We start from the raw sequence: 22,573 nt of genomic DNA, 5'->3' as shown, positions 1-22,573 counted from the left end.
CCTTCATATTCTTATTTATTCTTACCTATTTTATATTGCTATTGATAGTGTTTAGGGGCTCTTTTCCACATATTTTCTAACAGGTGGCTTATTATAGGAAATCTATTCAAATATAATTAGAGCTCTTTTACATTTTACTTATATTTGGTTGAATCTATTTGTCAATCATCTCCTGATCATCTCTCATAATTTGATATCCCCATGACTCAGCTTCTCCTAACATTTAAAGGTGAATAAAGTGCCCACCTAACAGGTGTGTTGTGATGACTGAGTAGCTATAAATTTCTTATCCCCGTGCCCAGCACAAAACCAGCACCATCGAAGTATTAGTTGTGGCGGGGGTGTTGATGTTGCTACAATTAGATTTCCTGGGGGGTTTCAGTACCCAGTGTTTCTCAGTCTTCTTTTTTAGGATCCAAATGTGCCAATGCACATTATCCTTTTGTCCATTCTTTGCTCCAGCTCATTTTGTTCCAACCAAAACTCGTTAGGACGGTCTGGCTGAGACTCCCTTCACAGCTCCCAGGTAGTTTTCTCCTTCGCAGGCATGAAGCTGCCAGTTTGTGGCTCCCTCTCGCACCTCTTTCATGTACCACATCTTGGATAAATTCCTCAGCATCTCGAAGCACGGGACACACTCCTCCACGGTTACCAGGCTTCATGTGTCCTTCTCCCCTGTTCTATTATTTTGGTCACTTCAGTTGGCATTCATAAGACTAAGTGTGTTAAATCACAGGCTCAGATTCTCATCCTAACCAGAAGTGACTTCTCTTTACATCTTAACTCCTGTTTTGACCTGTTCAATGACACCGTCCCCCTAATTATCTGTAATCGCTTCTCCTACTCTTGTGCATTTGTCAGTGGCGCCTCTCTTTCCCCCCTTTCTGCCTTTATGTATAGTAAGTAAGGGTGCTATCACCGTTCACCAGAGCAAAGAGAACTTTTATTAAAGAAAAAAAAAAAAAAAAGCAGAGGAATTGCAATTCAGGGCAAAGAATCTGGTGAACTATAGGCAAAAGCCTAGAGAACAGAGAACATTCCCTAGAGGAAAATGAGAGGTCTAAGTGGCGGCAGCTTCTCATGGGCTGCAGACGAGGGCAGATGCTGGCTGAGAGAGGAAATCTTCCTTCTCCTAGCTGGACCCTGCAAGCTGCAAAGAGCCGCCTGTGCAGGGGGTGCCCTCCTTTCCTGGCTTCCCGAGACTCTAATTTTGAATTAGGTTCACTTAACTCATTTTCCCAGTCTTTAAAATTTCCCAGACCTTTACTATTAAGAAAGAAACAAAGTTATAGGCAAACACTGTGAGAAGCAGAGTCAAGGTAAAGATCCCAATTAACACCCAAGTAGAAATCTCTTACGTGTCTAGTTCTGTGCCAAGAGAAATTAATCAGGGGTTCACGCTGGAGATTAGAAACATCAGTCTGAAACCAAACTCTGTCATCTTCTCCAGTTATAATAACTCCTTGTCTCAACCTGTAAATTGTGCTTTGCTAAAATTAAATTTTAGTAGCTACAAGCAATAAGTATTGAATTCATATCTATGAAAGCAAAAGAGAGCAATTTATTATCAATAAAATGTATTTCCCTTTTAATCCCCCACTGGCATTGCTAATGAATTATGTTGGACTAAATTAAAAAAAAAAATTCCTTTCAAAATATCACCTCGAGAGTAAATGGAGCACTTGCCACATGAAAGAACTCCACGGAAGAATCATTTGCGAGCCTCAAATGAAGTCACTGGGAAGGAAATGCCACACATGATCCAGTTCCTCAAGTTTCCCAATCGGGGCAAGTCTGTGCAGGGATCAATTCAAAAGTCAGGAGTTCCCGTCGTGGCACAGTGGAAACGAATCCGAGTAGGAACCATGAGGTTGCAGGTTCGACCCCTGGTCTTGCTCCGTGGGTTAAGGATCCGGTGTTGCCGTGAGCTGTGGTGTAGGTCACAGACGCGGCTGTTGGATCCCGAGTTGCTGTGACCCTGGCGTAGGCCGGTGGCTACAGCTCCAATTAGACCCCCTAGCCTGGGAACAGGGTGTGGCCCTAAAAAGACAAAAGGCAAAAAAAAAAAAAAAAAAAAAAAAAAATCGAAAGTCACACAAAGGCCTTTATTTGATTGACTAGGTAAGGAACACACATGGTTGCCAAGTATCTCTTGGCCCCCAAGGAATGGAAAATTTGGATTGTTCCAAGGTTGAAAATTCCTTAGCGCTGAGTTAAGATCTGCTTGGAATAGATGTCTAAATATGTGCCTTGTCTAGAAATGCTATTTCAAAACAGGTTGACAGTTTGCTTATAAAGTTTGCCAAGGTCAAAGGACCTCTTTAAAAACTTTTATTTCCTTTTATTATTGTTGTTCCTCCTTCTTTTCTTGCTATTGCACAAGCTAAAAAAATCCTTTCTCATCTGTTCGTAGAGTTCCATGTTTCATTGGTTAGGGGCTGTACGTCACCTTGCAGTAGGGGAGGGCATTTTACCAGAAAAGCTTTTCCTTGGCATATATTTATTCTATTTATACCTACATCTATAGATTTTTTTCATACGAACCCTAAGTGCTTTGGAGGGATCAGGTGGCAGCCAGCTATAGATTCTCAACCAAATTCAACCTCTGTTGAGAATTTCCTAGATGGTGGAATCGACCTAGATTCTGAGCTCCATGTGTAGCATCTTTTTAGGGACTAACCAGACCGATATTCTGGGATTTGTAAAAATTCTGCAGGGTCTTCAGTGACAGTGAAAAGCCTTGGGAAGGTGGGTGCGAGAGTGAGCAACTGAAATCTCCACTCTCTCAACCTGTCTCAGGATTAAGGGGAATTACAGGTCTACTGTTCACTGAAGAGAAACAAATGCCCCCTTACACAGAAGGGATTAGGGCCCGGAGGAGCGTTTATACTTTTGAAACGATGTTGCTGTTGGCCTCGAGTGCAGGGCTGAGCTTCATAAACTCTGCATGAAAAACGGAGGTTTGTCTGGGCGCTGGAATCGCAAAATGAAAGCTACTCAGGATGAGGCATTCTTAAAACCTCCCAGTCACACTGAAATTAGATCCTCAGTCCCATAAAGGATTTGCAGATTTTTTGTCTCAGAGTTAATCTGGGAAAATATTCTTATCACACAGCAGGAGAATACCCTTCTGAATTTTACAGATCCACTCTGCAGCAGCCTCAGACGACAGCAGAAGGAAAAGAAAAACTCTTAAGTTCTCTAGCAACCCAGTGAACAACTGATGCTTTTCCTGAAAGACAGGCCTACCGCTCAGATCTGATCCCGGGCCTGGAAACTCCATATGCCGTGCCCCACCCCCGCCTCCGCCAAAAAAAAAAAAAAAAAAAAAAAAAACTCTTAGAGGAAAATATAGGCAGAAGACTCTTTTAACATAAATCTCAGAAGTATCTTTTTTGACCCATCTCCTAGAGTCATGAAAATAGAAACAAACAAATGGGACCTAACTAAGCATAACAGCAAAGGAAACCATAAACAAAACAAAAAGAGAACCTACAGCATGGGAGAAAATCTTTGCAAATGAAGTGACTGACAAGGGCTTAATGTCCAAAATATGTAAACATCCCACATAGCTTTATACCAAGAAAACAAACAAACCAATTAAAAAATGGTCAGAAGCTCTAAACAGACATTTCTCCAAAGAAGACAGATGTTCAAAAAGCACATGAAAAGATGCTCAACATCACTAATTATTAGAGAAATGCAAATCAAAACTACAATGAGGTGTCACTTCATACCAGTCAGAATGACCATCATCAAAAAGTCTACAAATGATAAATGCTGGAAAGAGTGTGGAGAAAAGGAACCCCTCCTATACTGTTGGTGGGAATGTAATTAGGTACAACCACTATGGAAAACAGTATGGAGGTTTCTCAGAAAACTAGATACAGAACTACCATATGATCCAGCCATCCTTTCCTTGGCACATATCCAGAGAAAACTGTAATTCCAAAAAGATACATGCACCCCTATGTTTGTCACATGCACCCCTACTATTCACAACAGCCAAGACATAGAAGCAACCTAAAGGCCCAAGGGCAGAGGATTGGATAAAGAAGTTACGGTGTGTGTGTGTATATATATATATATAATGCAATATTACTCAGCCACAAAAAATGAAATAATGCCAATTGCAGCAACATGGAAGCAACTAGAGATTATCATACTAAGTGAAAGAGATCAGAAAGAGAAAGCCAAATATCATATGAGATCACTAATATGTGGAATCTAATGAAATATGATACCATAAATAGAACATACAAAACAGAAACAAACTCAAAGATTTTGAAACAATTTATGGTTACCCAAGGGGAAACATGGGGGGGCATAAATTAGAGGGTTGAGATTGACATATGCACAATACAATAGTTCAAATGAATATGTAACAAGGACCTACTGTATATCACATGGTAACCTATTCAATACTGTGTCATAACCTACATGGGAAAAGATTCTGAAAAGGAATGGATGTATGTCTAACTGATTCATTTTACTGTACACCTGAAACTAACACAACTTTATACGCCAACTATAAAATTGATTAAAATATAAAACAAAATAAAATTGGCTGCTAAAAAAAAATCAAAATAAAAAAGCAGAGGAAATTAAAATTGACATGTGGGCAGAGTTCTCAAATATAATTTATACAGTCAATCAATCAAGACCTTCTGAGCACACATACATGAAGGGGCTTTGCAAGACACTGCATGAATCATCAAGATGAATCACACGTGGATTTTGATAGTGGCGCTTGTTCTCACAAGATGCATATAAACATGATATTTCATCTATGCAGATAATAGTGCATATAAACAAAATATTTGAAAAGCATCATGCAAAGTATATGACGGCAAATGCCGGAGAGATGTAAATCACATCTCCTAGGATTTCAGAAGAGAGATTGTCTCTGCTGAAGGAGAGGGAGATGATCATACAGGGCCTCTCCTCGGGGCCCTAAGGGATGGATGGCCTTGGGATGTCTCCAGGCTAGAACTTAGGAGAATAAAATTTAGCGGGCCTTTGCCCAAACCTGTGCCATCTAAGGTTATCCTTAGGCATTACTGTAAAACATATGGAAGTAGCTTTGTTCTTTTTTAGCCTCTCTTTCAATATCCTAACAAGACGACTTGATAATTTGACAAATGAATGCATACTAGTGGATTAATGGCTAATAAGGGTGGAATTCTACCTTTTTCTAGGTACTTATGTTTTAACATGCATTAATCCTCATTTCTGTGAAACAGCTATTCCTTATATAAATGACTATTCAGACACAGCCTGAGCTGAAATCTGTGGAGATGTATTTCTCTTTTTCCATTTTGCCCTCTAACCATCTTTTTATTGCTATAGTGCTGGGCAGTCTCAGTGGCTCCATACTTGCCAGCGTTGCTTCCTTAGGGCAAAGCCAACATCTAGATTAGAATCAAATATTTGGACTCTGTCTAGGGACCAACTTCAGTGATCTGTGGATTGGCACCTTTTAAGCTGAGAGAAACAAAGGAGAGAACTTTGATGCCTACTATTGTTTTAAAACCAGGGGTCAATACCAAGAATTGATGTTGTTATTTAAACAAACAGACAAACAAACCAACCTAAAATTGAGGGGTGAAGTCTGGGAAGGAAGGATGGAGCAAAGGTGACATACAGAACAGAGGTGATGTTTCTGTGATTCTGTGAGGAAAGACTCGAACAGAGCAGAGAGTGCCATGGCCTGGGAGGAGGAGCCAGTGTGGGTAATGGGGTGGGACTGGCTGGTCACGGTGTTCTGTTAGGGTTCCCCATGCCACCATGGAGTTAACCCGGGCAAAGTTAAGGTTATCCAACCCTAAATTCTGGAAAGAGGGGTGAGACATGTTTCAGAAACATACGGAAATTATTCTTATTAGTTAAGCAGAACAAAGAATGCTAATAAAAGGTAAACAAATGCTTTTCCTTCCAAATGCATCCGGGTTGCCCTGGCAACCTCAGGGAAGACATCTGTTATGTTGGAAAGGTCCTTGTGTATATCTTGAAGTTCATAACATCTTTTGCTTGAATTGGGGTATTTGTCCAGGTTCCAATACATGTCTGGTCTTTGTCTCCCCCCCACCTCCCGCCCCAACACACAGAGAGTTCTAACTTTATTCCCTCTCTGGTAGACATTGTTGGGTGCCTGTTCAACACTTACCATTTTCTCCTCACAAATTGAGGCCTGTTCCTGTTTGGACAGCAGTTTGCCCCCTGCCCAGAAGCAATTGTGATTGGTCTAACTCTTAGCCAATCATGAGCATCCCTTTTCCCCCCACCAGAGATTGGTCCAGGGGGTGGCATCTGAGTTAGACCTTGGCAATGAGAAGGCAATGAACACCTGCCATAGACTCTACGAAAGATTCTTTTCCCTGAAAAGTGGTATGAATGGCATAAGGAAAAACTCCCTTTCCTCCATTCTTTCCTATTTGAGGATATGCTTCTTGGAGGTGCAGAAGCTGAAAGATAAGATGTCACTGACAGCTTTATTGAGCCATAAATTCTGGGTCTCTTGCTTAGTAAAAATTCATTTATTTATGGTTTAATCCATTCGTATGTGGACATTCTTTTACTTGTAATTCAATGCATTCTACATGATACTTTGAGCTTTCAGCTATGGAGCTGGGAAAGTGTGAATTAACAAAGGAGCTTTAAAAGAATGGCCACCAAAATGGTAGCAAAGTTTGGATGGCATTTGTTTCTAGAAGTAGACCACTGCCGTTTGCCATCTTGTCCAGGGCAGGACACAACTTTCAGGTCTGTTTTCCAAAATGGCCAGGCTTTGACTCATAAAGGGGTGTCAGGGCCTTGCTTCACTCTGCCCTCCTGACTTCCACATTGCAAAAGCTACTGTTCCTCTCATTCATAGGATGGCTCTTCTCCGAGGTCCCCACCTTGGTCCTCTTCTCTCTGCCCTGCCCCCCTTCCTTAGCAATGTCTCCTCCTGCCCAAATGGTAGCTCTCTTGTCTTAAAAAAACAACTCTTCAGCTTGAACTTACCTTTCCTTTGTGCCCCATACTTAAAGTTTCAACTGCCTATGGCCCATTTCTTTATGGATGTCCCACTAGCAACACAAACACATGTTGAACCAAAATAACCATCTTCCCTGACCATCCTGACATCTCCATTTCTGATAATATCAGTATCACACTCTGGGCTCTCAGTTTTCAGGTTGTTTGGCTCTTCCTTCTCCCATATAGCATCCGAACCAGCCATGCTGTCAATTCTGAATCCCTTCCCTCACCTCGATCTTCCTCTTCATTCTCCCACCCCTCATCTAGCTCAGCATGAAGTCCTACCCAAATCTCTATAATAGACTCAAATCGAGAGCATCTTAGGAAATGGGTGCCTGGTCCATCTTCCTCACAGCTTTTAGGGGTATCTGTCTCCAAACCCAGAAGACTGCAAAAGCATCCTCACCCTCTGAATGATGTGCAGACTCTTCACTGTACTATTCTAGCCCCTGCCCCCCAGCCCTGGAACATAGCCAACTTATCATTTTAGCTTGATCTCTTGCTTTTCATCTGTCCTTTTTCTGTACTCCTAGTTAATCATGACTAATACCTTTATTATCATTACTCTTACCACCAGCAACCACAGCTACTATTACTTCTCTCTGATGTTACCATGACATCATAATACTATCGTCTCTCTTCACGGTGAACATTTGCTAAGTTCTTCCTGTGTGCCAAGCACAGCGCCTAAGCACTTTCATACACTGTGCAGTCACCAAGCAATCACTGACCGTCTGCAGTGTGCTCGGTAGCTACTGAAGACATGATGAAACAGACAGGGCTTATAACCTCACACCCCTTCTCTATTTTAATCCTTGCTGTGATCTTCCCCCTAGACGGATATTGTTGCCATCGACACAGTTTTATAGATGAGTAAACCAAGGCTTAGAGAGTGTAAGTAACCCAAGCAAGGACGGAGATAAGCGGTTCAGCTTCCAGATCCCTCCTGTTCCAGACGGCCATGCCACTCCACTGCCCACTCCACCTTGCTTCTTCCCCCTTCCTCTCATGCCCACTCAGTGACCACAGCTCCTTGAGGGGATAGATGAGGTTGCATTATTTTTCACTGCACCCCTATCCCACTCAGCACAGTGAGGAGAATCTTTACAGCTCAATACAGGTTTTCAGGATAATGAAATAAAAGTAAAAAGCCCTTGTGACATCACCCCAAAAGGGTGAAATCTCCCAGTCAGGCTCTCTTAATGCTGGAAGAGCCTCTCCCAGAGTGATCAATGTCTCCTAACTGTCTGCAATAGATGATACATCCCACGCACAGCCTCTAATACAAGATTTCATTGGTCTCTGTTCTTGTGTTTAATAAGCAAGATTAATATCCATTTAAAATCCAATTGATAGGACAATGTTACCGGATCCCATGTTCATTCCTCTTTCTGCGCTACTGCACTCTGCTAATGTCCCATCATGTTCTGCTCTAGTGCATTAAGGGCAAGATTGGCGACATTTGTTTGGAATCAGGCACTTGTTATCAATTTGGAGACTGGCTTATATATCCTGCTTCAAAATGTCCAGGGGACCAATAGAGATGAATGAGGCATAGTTCATGTCCCTGCTGCTTTGCACAGCTCCTCTTTACATAGAAAACCATGGAGAAATGCCCTGCTCAATATAGTCTTAACACAAGCATCACAGAAAGAATTTTTTTTTTTTTTTGTCTTTTGTCTTCTTAGGGCCACACCCGTGGCATATGGAGGTGCCCAAGCTAGGGGTCACTCGGAGCTGTAGCCACTGGCCTACACCACAGCCACAGCAATGTGAGATCCGAGCCATGTCTGCGACCTGCACCACAGCTCACGGCAACACCAAATCCTAAACCGACTGAGCGAGGCCAAGGATTGGACCTGCAACCTCATGGTTCCTAGTCAGATGCGTTTCTGCTGTGCCATGACAGGAGCTCCCGAATCATCTTTAACACAAATGATTGTGCTTTTGTTTGCCTGGCTCTTCATCATCACCTCTCATAGGACTCAAGTAACACTTTCTTTCATTCCCTCGGCTTTGACACCACAGACATTTCAGTCTCTCCAGTTAAGAGATGGAGCAGCTGAGGGTGAGTTGTATAGTATCAAATGACATGGACAAGAAAGTGATAAATGCAGAGCATTCCAAGAATGCAAACATTTAGGGCAGAATGCAGATTAACCATTTAACGGATATGCACTGAGTATCTACTGTCCAGGGACCCTCTTTTGTGCTGGGGATTTCAAAATGAACAAGAGAGAGTGTCTGTCTTTAGAGAAGAAGCCAGACCAGCTGTCAGGTTCCAATGTGCTGTGATCACCTTTTGATAAGATGCACCTAAAAAGCTACGAAAGCACCCAGGAGGGCCACTTTCATTTGGAAGCTCAAGAGAATTCTCTGGAAGAGTTGGTAGATAGGCTGCAGGAGTGGGGACAATATATACAGTAAACCAGAGGTAAAAGAGCCTGGCACTTGAGTAAAAGTAAAGGTCAGTGATAAATAATAGAGTCAATATATGGAAAAGCTATGGGAAGGGTATGAAAAATACATATTTAGAATCCAGAATTACTGGCCATTGGTGCAGTTTAATACACCCCTCTTGAATCAGAGATGCCAAACCAAACCATCCTTCATCCAAAATTTTAAATATAATCTGCACCATGGGAGGTTAAATCTGGCCACTCCCTGAAGAAGTATAGTCTACGCCCCATTTTGAGTCTGGGTAGGATCTATGACTACTTTGGCCAATAAAATACAATGCGAAGTGACACTAAGACAAGTTTCAGGCCTGTATCAAGAGACTGGTAGCTTCCACTTTCTGTCTCTTAAACTCTTACTTTTGGAGTCAAGTGCATCTATTATAAGGAACCCCAAGCCAACCACCCATGAAGAGATCAACTGGCGGACGAACCAAGGTCCTCGCCCAGAGCCCCAGCTGAGCTCCCACCTGATAGCTAGAACCGACTTGCCAGCCATGTGAGAGAGTCATTTTGGAAGCCGATCATCCATCTCCAGCCAAGCCACCCCAGCTAACACTGCACAGAGTGGATATAAGCCATACCTCCCAAGTCTTCCCAAATTGCAGATTAATGATTCAAGCCATTAAGTTTAGGGATGACTTGTTACACAGCAATAGATACCTGGAAGCAGTACCTACTTTAAGAAATGGTACTTGGTGCTGGGTGTGCAATGTAAAGATTGAATAGATGAGCCCATAGGAATACTAGATCTGGTGCTGTTTCTGGAGCAGACTTCTCTCTATCATGGTGGGTCACGTACTAAATGAAAGCAGTTATAAAGAAAGATGGGGTGAGAGGTGGTCAGAAAATAACTCTGCCAGATGCTGCCTTTCAGATGCTCCATTGTGATCAGCCAGACAATAACCCCAGCTGAAATGAACACATGTTCTCAATTAGAAACCTATTGATAATAATTGAGAACACAGTACATGCCAAGCCTGATTTCTGCTAATTGCCACTGAGAGTCTAAAAAATCTTAGTAAGAATGTGAGAGTCACTCAAGAATATTTTTTAAAAACTATCTTCTGTATACTTGGCTTTTCAAACCACTGCCACTCACCTCACAAAGCTTCCAGGAGGATTAATGAGATAGTGCTTACAAAGTCCTTGGAATCCAGCAGGACAAAAATCACAAACCAATAGAAAATGCTGTTAGTATCAATTGACAGCACTGAAAGCTATTTTTAAAGAAAGAAAAACCAATATAAAAATTTAATAAGCAAACAAAAAGTACTGCTAATAATTTGGTTTGTTTCTGTGACAACCATACTTCTAGTCACCCAGTGATGAAATCTGGCTATCACTTTTAATAATGGTTGCAGAAATTTTAGATTCTGTCCCCACATTATCTTTGCCTCCGCTTTCTTCTCTCCTTCACCGATGTCAGTATTTCCACACCTATGCTGTTGTCAGCACCCCTAATTGGTTTCCCTGACTCCAGTTTCTTTCCTTCCCAGATCAATGTCAACAGTTTCCGGACTCATTTTTGTTTATGCCACCCTCCTGCTTAAAAAACCTTCCGTTGTTTCTACTGCTTTAGAATAAAGGCAAACTCAGAACGCACCGATGTGCCTTCCAGGGCGCATCCGGAAATAGGAAATAGGAGTCCCAACTCAAAGGCCAGCGCAGGGTCAGAACCAGAGCATGGGTGGAGGGTGCTGCTGGGGACCGGACAGCAGGCTGCGGACTCTGGCCTCCCTGGCTGTCTTTACACTTGGTATTATGATGATCTGCTCTAGTGACAAGAGACCAGCTCCTCCCTAGACAGAGCCTGAGGAAGACGGTAGCTTCCTTCCAATAACTGAATCAGGTGCCAGCAGGCGCTAAGTCTGCTGCTTTTGCTAGGGTCTTTGTAGCTGAAGGCACATCCGCAATAGGTATATAGCTAGCAAGGAGTCCCTGCCCTATTACTGTGCACCCACGTGGGTGCATTTAAAAAAGAGAATTAGAGGAAGAAACTCGTTTTGCTCTGGAAGATGATGCTGGAAGCCAAGTTCACACTGCCAACAATTCCCTGTTGTGAAGACCACTACTCACTCCTCTTCTGTTCAGTGACAGAAGCCTGATGCATCATTAAAATGCTAATGCTCTGTGGTGCTATCAAGGCCAGCTAGGGAAGCTTGCTCTCCTTCAGGGCTTACTACAGAAGTTTCAAACTGGGGGCCTCTGGGTTGCATTTAAGCTGGATCCAACCCAGCAGATCTGTTAAGCAATGTTTACCTTTTTTTAATTCAGTGCCAACATTGTCAAAATTGGGAACTGTCATCTAAAAAAGCCTAATTTCCAGCTTCCTTTATATATACAACATTGGGAGAATGAACATTGGTTCCAGGTGATCGAAATCCATGGGCTGTCCCATTAAGAGAGCCATTTTTATCCAGCAACCTATAAAAAAGATCATACGCCACAACCAAATGGGATTCATCCCAGGTGCACAAGGATGGTTCAACACATGCAAATAAATCAACATCATACACCAGATTAACAAAAGAAAAGTCAAAAACCACATGAGCATCTCAGTAGATGCAGAAAAGGCATTTGACAAAATCCAACATCCCTTCACGATAAAAACTCTTAGCAAAGTGGGTATAGAAGGAATATACCTTAATGTAATAAAAGCCATTTACGACAAACCCACAGCAAATGTAATACTCAAGGGAGAAAAGCTGAAAGCCTTCCCACTAAAATCTGGAACAGAATTAGGATGCCCACTCTCACTGCTGTTACTCAGCATAGTATTGGAAGTCCTAGCCACAGCAATCAGACAAACAAAAGAAATAAAAATAGGAAGAGAAGAGGTAAAATTGTCACTGTATGCAGATGACATGATACTATATATAGAAAACCCTAAGGACTCCACCCAAAAATCACTGGAACTAATCAGCAAATTCAGCAAAGTAGCAGGATATAAAATTAACATTCAGAAATCAGTCTCGTTTCTGTATACTAACAATGAAATATTAGAAAAGGAAGACAAAAATACAATGCCTTTTAAAACTGCACCCCCCAAAAATCAAATACCTGGGAATAAATCTGACCAAGGAGGTGAAAGACTTATATGCTGAGAACTATAAAACATTAATCTAGGAAGTTAAAGAGGACTCAAAGAAATGGAAAGATATTCCATGCTCTTGGGTTGGAAAAATTCATATTATAAAAATGGCCAAACTACCCCAAGCAATCTACAGATTCAATGCAATCCCTATCAAATTACCCATGGCATTTTTCGCAGAACCAGAACAAACAATCCAAAAATTTATATGGAACCACAAAAGACCCAGAATTGCCAAAGCAATCCTGAGGAACAAAAACCAAGCAGGAGGCAAAACTCTCTCAGACTTCGGACAATACTACAAAGCCACAGTAATCAAGACAGTGTGGTGCTGGTATCAAAACAGACACACAGACCAATGCAACAGAATAGAGAACCCAGAAATAAATCCAGACACCTGTGGTCAATTAATCTTTGACAAAGGAGGCAAGAATATAAAATGAGAAAAAGACAGTCTTTTCAGCAAGGGGTGCTGGGAAAACTAGACAGCTTCATGTAAATCATTGAAACTGGAACATACTTTCACACCATGCACAAAAGTAAATGCAAAATGGCTCAAAGACTTAAATGTAAGACAAGACACCATAAACTCCTGGAAGAGGACATAGGCAAAACATTCTTTGACATCAACCTTACAAATACTTGCTCAGGTCAATCTCCCAAACCAACAGAAATAAAAGCAAAAATAAACCAGTAGGACCTAATCAAACTGACAAACTTTTGCACAGCAAAGAAAATCCTAAAAAAAAAAAAAAAAAAAAAAAAAAAAAAAAAGACAACTTATGGAATGGGAGAAAATAGTTGCAAATGATATGCAACTGACAAGGGTTTAGTCTCTAAAATATACAAACAACTTATACAACTCAACAGCAAAAAAGCCAACAACCCAATTGAAATGGGCAGAAGACCTGAATAGACATTTCTCCAAGGAAGACATACAGATGGCCAACACGCACAGGAAAAAATGCTCAACATCCCTGATTATTAGAGAAATGCAAATCAAAACTAATATGAGGTACCACCTCACACCAGTCAGAATGGCCATCACTAATAAGTCCACAAATAACAAATGCTGGAGAGAGTGCAGAGAAAAGGGAACCCTCCTGCCCTGTTGGTGGGAATGTAAACTGGTACAAACACTATGGAAAATAGTATGGAGGTACCTCAGAAAACTATGTATAGAACTATCATACGACACAGCAATCCCACTCTTGGGCATATATCCAAACAAAACTTTCCTCAAGAAAGACACATGCACCCATTATACTCATGGCAGCCTTATTCACAATTAGCCAGGACATGGAAACAACCTAAATGTCCATTGACAGATGACTGGATTAAGAGGAAGTGGTATATATACACAATGGAATACTATTTAGCCATAAAGAAGAACAAAATAATTCCATTTACAGCAACATGGATGGAACTAGAGACTCTCATCCTGAGTGACATAAGTCAAAAAGAGAAAGACAAATACCATATAATATCACATATCTGGAATCTAATATATGGCACAAATGAACCTTTCCACAGAAAAGAAAATCATGGACTTGGAGAATGGACTTGTGGTTGCCAAGGGGGCAATGGAGGGATGGGGATGGACTGGGAATTTGGGGTTAATAGGTGCAAATGATTGCCTTTGGAATGGATAAGCAATGAGATCCTGCTGTGTAGCACTGGGAATGATATCTGGTCACTTATAATGTGAGAAAAAAGAATGTATATATGTATGCATGTATGTGTGAATTGGTCACCTTGCTGTACAGTAGAAAACTGACAAAACTGTAAACCAGCTATAATGGAAAAAAATAAAAAGCATTAAAATTAAAAAAAAAAGAGCCATTTTAGCTCACACTCCACATAACCGACTTCATTCATCTGTGAACTTGTTTCAAGAAGATCTTGAGGTTGTGAGCCCTGCCTCAGCCTGTTAAGTCTCTGAATATTCAGGTTTTTCCCTTGGAAGAGATGTGTGTGTGTGTGTGTGTGTGTGTGTGTGAGAGAGAGAGACAGAGACAGAGAGAGAGAGGGGGAATTAGCCAGTGGAGCTCAGGACATTCAGTGTGTCAGGAACACCCCCAAGATGTGTGAAAGGCCACCCCAATCCCTGTTGCTGAGAGCCATCTCCATCGACACCTCCCTAACTCAGGTGGGCAATGTGACTCTTGGGTTATTTATTACATTCTCTGCAGGGGGAGAGTGACAAAGCCAGAGGATAATGAGATGACCGGATCAACTTGTATGGAGAAAAAGTGAAACTTCCCCAAAGGTCAGTAGAGGCAGGTAAGGGAGGTGCTGCCACAGAGTGGGGATGACCCCAGGGACTGCAGGAAAGGGCAGCAGCCACAAGAAACCTGGGAAGGGCTTGTAGTCTTGGCTGATTTTATATTGGGCTTTAGGGAAAGTCAGACTTAACAGGCAGTTTTATACCCTCTCTGTCCTATGTTGGTTTTTTTGCTGAGGTTTCAGGGAAGTGTGGCAGAACGCGGGGCATTGGTGGGCCACGGAGATACATAAGGGAAGGGGCATTCGTGTGGGAAGGGTCGGAGCCAGGTTCACACCACCATCAACACCCCGTTGTACAGACTGCTAGTTGTTCCTCTTTTGTTCAATGATAGAAGCCTTGATCTTTAGTTGGACACATGGTGTTGACATTTCAGCCTCACTCACAGCTTGAATAATGTCCATGGGATTAAATTATGACCAGTGAGATGTGAGCACAAGGAGAAAAGTATGTCTTTTCTTTCCTTCTTCCTCCATCCCGCTGCTTAAAATGCAGACTTAATCTCCAGGTGATGCTGTAATGTCAACGCAGAGGGATCCTAGTTCCCTAGACGACTCCAGGCGTAGAACTGTCATTTGAACTCTGGGTTGCCTAAATCCAAGTATTGCATGAAAGAGAAATAAGGTTTCGACTTGCTTATACCTGAACAAACGTGCATTCGTCAGCTCAGGCTGGCACAGCAATATACCACAGACTTGCACTTCACAATTCTGGAGGTTGGGAAGTCCAAGGTCAAGGGTTTGGTAGGGTTGATTTATGTAAGACCTCTCTCCTCACTGTGTGGACAACTGCCTTCTTGCTATGTCCTCATATAGTCTTTATGTTTGCACACCCCTGGCCTCTCTTTTTCTTGCAAGGACACCTCTTATTGGTTTAGGGCCCCATCCATGTGGCCTCAATTAACCTTAACTGCCTCCTGAAAGGCCTTAATTCAAAATACACCCTCACTGGGGTTAGAGCTTCAGTATGTGAATTGGTGTGGGGGGGGGGCGGGGAATGGGGCAGAGGGAGACAAAATTCAGCCCCTAACACAAAGTTATAGTACTTGGCACATGGCTTTTCTAAATAAAGATAAAATGCTGCCTTCTAAATTTTCATGGACAAGGCTAGATGAAGAGAATAATAAACTACAACGATACAAAGATATGAGAGGTTTCAGCATGTTTCAAGTCTTAACTTCAAAATTAGAAAAGATTTCCTATAACCTCTGCAAGTAAATACTACAGGTTTTCCTTAAACCTCAATCAGTGTACATTGTTTAAATTTCTCATGTCCCAATCACCCTAAGGTAAATAAAATTTGAAAAAATTATGTGGGAAGAACTATTGATCCTGAAAGAAATTTAATATCTGACAACTGCTCACTAAACTCATTTCCCACGAACACATTTTGACTTAAATTCACAACTGATACATACAAAGAGGTAATTTCCAAGGCTCCTTAATTAAAATACTCCACCAAAGGTATTTTTATCACACAAAATTTACATTTTATTTCAATAAAAGGTAATTTTTAATGCTAGGATGGAAAGTGAAAAGCTCACTTTAAACATTTTACTTAAGTTTAAAAAGAAGTCATATCCTGCAGTCTCATGGGGGGCAGAGAGAGAGTCGATGAGACCAAGGGGGGTTACATATTTCTAAGCACAGAAACTTGACCTTGTACGTCTTCTCTTCTGTTGCTGGTAGATTTTTGCACCCTTCCTCACTAACATACGTGTGCATACGTGCAGGCGTGCACAGACACATACACATACACACCCCACCCCAAACCACTGTGGAAAGTAGTAGAATAACATCCTAAGGGATTTAGTATGTGTGAGACATTGCTCTGAGTATTTCACATGCATTAGCTCTAATCTTCATAGCAGTCTCAGGAGGAAGTATTATGCCTGTGTTACAGAGGAGGAAACAAAGGCAAAACTATATATGACTAGTAAGTTCCAGAGCCAGGATTCAAACTTGGGTAGATTGGCTCCAAAGTCTGTGCTTTCAATAGTTTCCAAATTTTTTCCCAAACGCACACGCGCGCATACACACTCAAGTTTACCTCCCAAGAAGTTAATAGGACATTTACTAGAGGCCTGAGCAGGGTGAGTTGAGCAGAGGGCAGGACTTGGTGTTCCCTTAAAACAAGTGAGTTGAGCAAAGTACAGAACTTCTGGAAAGTACCTGGAACCAGGTCTGCAGGGAGATGCCTAATTAACTGGAATATACCATATGTCACCTGAGCTTGTGTCACCTGAGCTGGCCTCTTCTTGATGAATTTTCTTCTTCCAAATTTCACTTCACACATATACTTGTCCACCTGTCATATGTGTCTAATATGTTCCAGGGCCGGAAATTTAATTCAACATCTTTTTTCTTTTTTTCTTTTTTTGCTTTTTAGGGCCGTACCCATGGCATATGAAAAGTTCCCCAGGCTAGGGGTTGAATTGGAGTTACAGCCACAGGCCTATACCACAGCCCCAGCAACGCAGGATCCAAGCCATCTCTGCGACCTGCACTGCAGCTCATGGCAACGCTGGGTCCCCAACCCACTGAGTGAGGCCAGGGATCAAATCCGAGTCCTCATGGATACTAGTAGGATTTGATTCTGTTGGGCCGCGATGGGAACTCCCTGGGGGGCCGGAATTTTAAAAAACTTCAGACTTACAAGAAAGTTGCAAGAATAGTGCAAAGAGTTCCTGGATACCCCACATCCAGATTTCCCAAATGTTACTATTTTTCTGTATTTGTTTTAGTCTCTTTGTTTCTCCCTCTCGGCAGACAGACTGCTTCTCTATCCCTAACAATTTTCATGCATATTTCCTAAAAACAAAATACTCATTTACATAACCACAGTACAATTATCAAAATCAGGAAATGAATATTATTACAGTATTGTTATCTAGTGTACAGACCTTATTTAGATAACACCAATTATCGCAGTAATGTCTTTAATAGCAAAAGAAAATCCAAGAACATCTATTGCACTAAACTGTTATGTCTCTGTAGTTCCCATTAATCTGGACTATTTTCCAAATCTTTCTGCTTTATGTGATGCCACTGACCTGTATGAAGGCATTTTGTAGGATTTGTCTGATAGTTTCTCATGGTTAGATTCAGGCTAGGTGCTTGTGTGCCAGATGCATTTAATTCTCCTGTTATGTAGTCCTCATTAAATAAACACTTGTTGTCATTTTACAGATGGGGAAGCTGAGGCACGGAGAGGCAGCTGGCCCAAGGTTACACAGGTTGCAAGTGGCAGCAGAACCAAGATTTACACCGTGAGCATCAGTGGGCTTATCCTTAGCACCTCACTTGGGGAGGACACTGCAATTAATGTGTAAGTATGTTCCAGAATCTCTCTTTGTGCCTTTCACATTGGGGTTATTATTCAGCCTGAAGACAGCTTCACAAAGAAGGTATTATTCACTGTGTTGACGCAACAGGAGATTAAGATTTACAGCAATTTCATAAACTCATCCTAGGTTGGGCATCTAGTTTCTCTGATTCTTTAATTCACTATGGTAATTCTGTACAATAGAATCACCCAAGGATTTTAAAACACACTTATGGCCAAGCTCCATCTCAGGCCAATAAAATAAACATCTTTGAGGATGAGTCTCAGTATCTGCGTCTCACTTTTCTTTGTAAGCACTCAAGTAAGCCTAGCATGCATCAGGGTTGCAAATTGTGATGATAATATTTTAAATTTTCTGTGGTTCATAAGACATAGAGATTTCCTAGGAAGTTGGCCAAAGAAATGCATGGTTACTGTGGTTTCCCTTTCAGGAAATGACCACCTAGGACAGGATTTTAAATCAGCTGCTCCCGGTCATGGCACTAAAATCTCATTTCTAAATGCAATCTACATTCAAACCAAACCCCCAGCATCACCCAGCCCTCTGTGAGATGAGAGACCACATCTCATTCATCTCCAGTTGCCTCCAGATCATGTCACAATACTGCACACACAGTAGACACTCAATAATAAACGTTTGCTAAATAACCTCATTTTAAATTTATTTGGCCACTCAAAGCCTTGAGAGACTTTGTTGGACGTTACCTTCGACTCAGCATTTCAGCCTGAATTATTACTATCAAATGCAAGGTTGAAGACTTAGTTGTTTGCGCTCAGAGCCTTAGAAAATGCGATCTGTCTTGCATGAATCTCTGGGGTGCCTCTCTAGCAACAACTCTGCCTCCTAAGATATCTCTGTTTACCTCTCATCTTTGTCCAGCTCTCCCTAAAATGTTTAGAGAGCAAGTTTAAGGACCTTTTGCTGTACAACCTTGTAAAGAGGATCGTAATGGGATGTAAAGGCTGCTGTCTGCCAGGTTTCTTTGTCCACACATTAGTTTATACCACCACCTCCCTAACACTCGGAGGCGCTGAACTAGACATCGTTTCTACTTAAGTCATGTTGCCTTTTTCCTCCCCATCTTAGACAGGCTGTTGACTCGCCAGTACAGAGTGGCCAGAGGTCCCTGTAGCACATTTGTTGTGATGAAACAGGTACTCGCTAATCCCCCGCCCTGCAGTGCAGAGAGAGGTACGCACATTGGCTTGTGAACCACACTTTTCCCTGGAGTGCCTTCCAGTTCATGGGAGGCAGCAGGCTGCCCTGGTGAGTTACTTATACCTCGTTTGTCAACGAGTCTAGAGTACTCTGTTTCTTTGCCACTTTTTGATCTGATTACCTCTGACTTCTCTGTTTTGAAAGACAAATTTGTAGCAGGAATCTCCCTAAAGCTCCTGGGTAGAGAGCAAATCATACCTCCCCCATCACTTTTCACCGGGCAGTTTACTTAAGAGCAAGCATCAAGAGGTGGCCTTGATTCTGTAGCCAGGGATGCCCTTGATCACTATTTTGTCTTACTGTTTGACGCTTATAAATTTCTTAAGGTTTTTTAAAAATTGTCTTTGGCTGATGTGTTGTCTTTAGACATGGCTTACTTCAGGGGCCACTCTCTTCACTGAGGACGTCTAAGGATGCCTTTTTTTTTTTTTTTTTTTTTTTTTTTTTTTTAAATTCTGCTGTCATCTCCTTATTCTTCTACTTAATGAAGGGAAATATCTCCAGAACTGAAATGTTTATATGTATTTCACTTTTTAAAAAAATCCAACATTCAAATAGGCTTGGGAAATAAACTTTTTGAACTAAATAAACTTAAAGTTTCTTGAGAGGGTGCATCATAAAGCCTGAAGATGCTAACATGCTTTGCGAGACTCTGACAAGGAGAAATCATTCCGTGTTTTGCAAATTGATTTGATCTTGGGAATCCTCTTCCTCCTGACTTGCTCCACCACAAATCAGGGGTATGGAATACGGCATAGGGAACCAGCTTTGAGAAACACCAGTAATAGAACTTGAGTTAGAGCCCGTGGATCCTCTGAAATTGATGTTTACCTATGTGAAATTTCCAATGAGATACTTACAAGAAGCTGCTAAGATTTGTGCTTCTTATTGGCTTATAAAGATTTTTAAAAATATTTTAATCTGATAATGCTGAGAAATTTGGTATAAATTGTAAGCAGCGTAAGACCTCTTTCCCTCGCTCCCCTAAAAATAGGTCTATGTCCTAATCCTTGGAAACTGTGAGCATGTTAGTTACATGGCAAAGAGGAATTAAGGCTGTGGATAGAATTAAAGTGGCCAATCAGACAATCTTGAAATAAGATTGTCTTGGATTATCCAGGTGCACTCAGTGTCATCACGGGGGTTCCTAAAAGTGGAAGAGAAGCAGAAAAGAGTCAGAGGAAGATGTGACTACAAAGAATGGTCAGAGAGACATAATGTTACTGGCTTTGAAGATGGAAGGGGCCACGAGCCAAGGGATCTGGGCATCCTGTAGAGGCTAGAAAAGGCGAGCAAGTGGATTCTCCCCTAGAGCCTCCAGAAAGGAATACAGCGTGGCTGACCTCTTAATTTTAGCTGGTGAGACCCATTTCAGACTTCTGATTTCCAGAATTTTCAGATAATAAATGTGCATTGTTTAAGCCACAGCATTTACCATAATTTTTTTTACAGCAGTCCTGGAAAAATAGCACAGTATCAATCATGAGTTACTACCCAATAAGCATTCTATTCTCAGAAAATTAAAATTAATATTGTCATTGTTAATGTTCCCCTTTGACACAACCCAAGCAGCCCTGTGAGTTAGGATGTTACTCCCATTTTCTGAGCTTTGGCTTTTGCTGTTGTTGCTGTTAAGTAAAATAAGACGAACTGTCCCTTGATGGTGCATGGATTAAGTCAGTCCATCTCGGCAGCAAGGTGAAGAAAACTGTATTTTCTTGGCACCTAGTGAAATAATCCCTGTTAGAGACCAGCCTTGTTTCTTTACGGGGAAGAGAAAAGACAAGGAATCCGGGAGTGAGGAGAGGAAGACAGAAGTGGACCCGGCAAAGATAAAGAATGCTGTGTTCTGGGTAAAAAAACGAATCCTCAATCAAGTTTACAGACTCCCACAGTGCTTGATCAGACTGCATGTTTTGTGAAAAGTGGTAAAAAGGTCAAATTCTGTTATCTTTTGGTGTGTGCACCAAAGATACCGAACCCCCACCTCTTCAGGGGTATGGGGCTGTAGGGGCCCTGAGACTGCAGGGCCACAGGAGCCCCCAGATCCTGGGAGGACACTGACTAGGCTAAGGTCAGGGGGCTTAAGGCAGATGATGGGGTGTTAGAGGAATTTCAGCTTAGCCCTAGGGAGCCCGCTAAGCACCCAGCTGGCCTCTGAGTGAAATGTGTGAGGATCTTAGCCACGTCTCAGCCACAAACACTCCCTGCTGGTGGGTTTGCTGTCACAACGCGGCCTGTCCTCATGTGTGTCTGCACCAGACACCACGCCCAGGCCACGCTTCAGCATCACACCCGGCAGATTTCCTTTCCCAGGGAGTTCTGAAGTCACTTTACCAGGCAGGAGTCCTACATAAAACCCGATTGTTTATGTAAAGCCTGTCTGATGTACCTTCACATGCCCCCTGGATGACTGAAAGCCCTGCTACCACAAACAGACCAAGCTGGTGTTTTAGAAACATAATGAACTTCATTCCACTGACATGAAGCTCTGAGGAGAAGGTCCTGGGAGATGAAACTCTCTGGAACCTGGACAGGTTATGAGCAGTGTCTGTTTCTGTGGCTGCTGCCCGGCTTTAATGATGGGAGAGCAGCTGTGGAGCCGCTTAATGGCCACGTTGGGCTGGGCCTGCCCGCAGCGCTCCCTGAGCCCCCTCTAGTCTCTAATGAGCAGCGCTGCGGGCAGGCGGTGATTCATCTGGCTCCTGCCTCATTAGAATGTCAAGCAAGGCTCAGCTGTCTCAAATCCCTTGTGCAAGGAGGCAGGTTGAAATTAAAAATAAATACACTAGCAAAAGGTTAGTGTATATAAAGGAACTCTTCTTTCTCTGAATTGACTTGGCTTTACTCTTTCTGGTATATGTGTCATTTAGTACCAGGCTCAAATATACAAGAAACCTAATCTAATCAAGTTATAACTGAACTTAATTTGCATTTTCAGCCCCCACTTCTTTCAAAGTCCCCCACTAATGTTTTCCTCTGGATCAGCATCTAGGGAATGTGATGCCTGTAATACTGAGACATGGGAAGAGTGACTGCTGATCAGGTATTGTCACTGCTCCACCCTGCCAACCTCTAAGGGGTTTTCATTCGTGTCTGGTCTTCAGGTATCACTCTATGCAGCTCCTTGTCTCAATAGTGAGGCCCCTCAGGCG

General features: G+C 42.1%; 1 protein-coding gene and 1 long non-coding RNA gene across 5 annotated transcripts in view; one reads left to right on the top strand and one right to left on the bottom strand.

The window, feature by feature from the left end:
- RFC3 (replication factor C subunit 3) overlaps nt 1-22,573 on the bottom strand; it is a 378,546-nt gene that overhangs the window by 21,288 nt on the left and 334,685 nt on the right. The window lies entirely within an intron of this gene.
- LOC102159559 overlaps nt 1-22,573 on the top strand; it is a 620,195-nt gene that overhangs the window by 581,457 nt on the left and 16,165 nt on the right. For both annotated transcript variants that reach the window (XR_002336491.1, XR_002336492.1), the window contains 2 exons: nt 14,763-14,839; nt 18,043-18,181. This is a non-coding gene — a long non-coding RNA (uncharacterized LOC102159559). The remainder of the gene's footprint in view (nt 1-14,762; nt 14,840-18,042; nt 18,182-22,573) is intronic.

Source organism: Sus scrofa, chromosome 11 (genome assembly GCF_000003025.6).
Source record: "Sus scrofa isolate TJ Tabasco breed Duroc chromosome 11, Sscrofa11.1, whole genome shotgun sequence".
NCBI lineage: Eukaryota > Metazoa > Chordata > Mammalia > Artiodactyla > Suidae > Sus > Sus scrofa.
Note: the sequence above shows the minus strand (reverse complement) of the source record. Positions and strands in the feature narration are given on the sequence as shown.